This window comes from Neofelis nebulosa, chromosome 5 (genome assembly GCF_028018385.1).
Source record: "Neofelis nebulosa isolate mNeoNeb1 chromosome 5, mNeoNeb1.pri, whole genome shotgun sequence".
Classification (NCBI taxonomy): domain Eukaryota; kingdom Metazoa; phylum Chordata; class Mammalia; order Carnivora; family Felidae; genus Neofelis; species Neofelis nebulosa.
Window position 1 is genome coordinate 91433097 of NC_080786.1, and position 762 is coordinate 91433858.

Here is a 762-nt window from a genome sequence, read left to right on the forward strand (position 1 = left end):
TCTGTTACAATCCTCTAGAGACAACTAGCAGGTTGGGATGGCTGTGAGGACTTGTCATTCATGTCATCCATTAATACTATGAAACGTGAGAATATATGAAATACCAGCATCCATACCTAAATATGAGACAGCTGGCATTGCAAAGTGTAAATGAAATACATCCTGGATGCACATGCTTATCTTTCAACACTAATAAATAAGAATATGCATTTGGTAGATTTTCGTAATTGAGAAATTTAGTGTAAAGGCAAAAGGAAAAGGACCAATTGTGAACTCTAAGCCATGCAGCAGAAGAGGTGACTGCTGGCCCCAAAGCAACTTTATGGTGCTGGGATTTCAGAGTTCTCAGAAACTCGTGACCAGCCCATTCTCATCACCTTCCCAGGACCTTTTCCAAGACTGCTCTCCTACAAGCCTCTGTCAACATGCCTTAAGATGGCAGAGTGTGATCTAGCTGCTTCCCAGGGCTCTCAGAAGCACCATGATATTTGGGGAGGTTAGCTCTCCAAGATGCCCCTGGGCAGTATACTGAGCTGGCTTTCCTTATCCCTCTAGAAATGAGTACACATGAGCAAGAAATACAGAACTAGAAGCCATTTTGGCTTCTGTAGAGAAATCATTTTCGTAATGAAAATTAAAGTAAGATATGGCATCTCTCTAAAGAAGAGTTAATATTAAAGTTTAAGTAACTTGCCCGATTTTTCTCCAAAAAGGTGAAAGGCTGCATTTAACCTGGATCAAAGCCACAAAAATATAGACAGG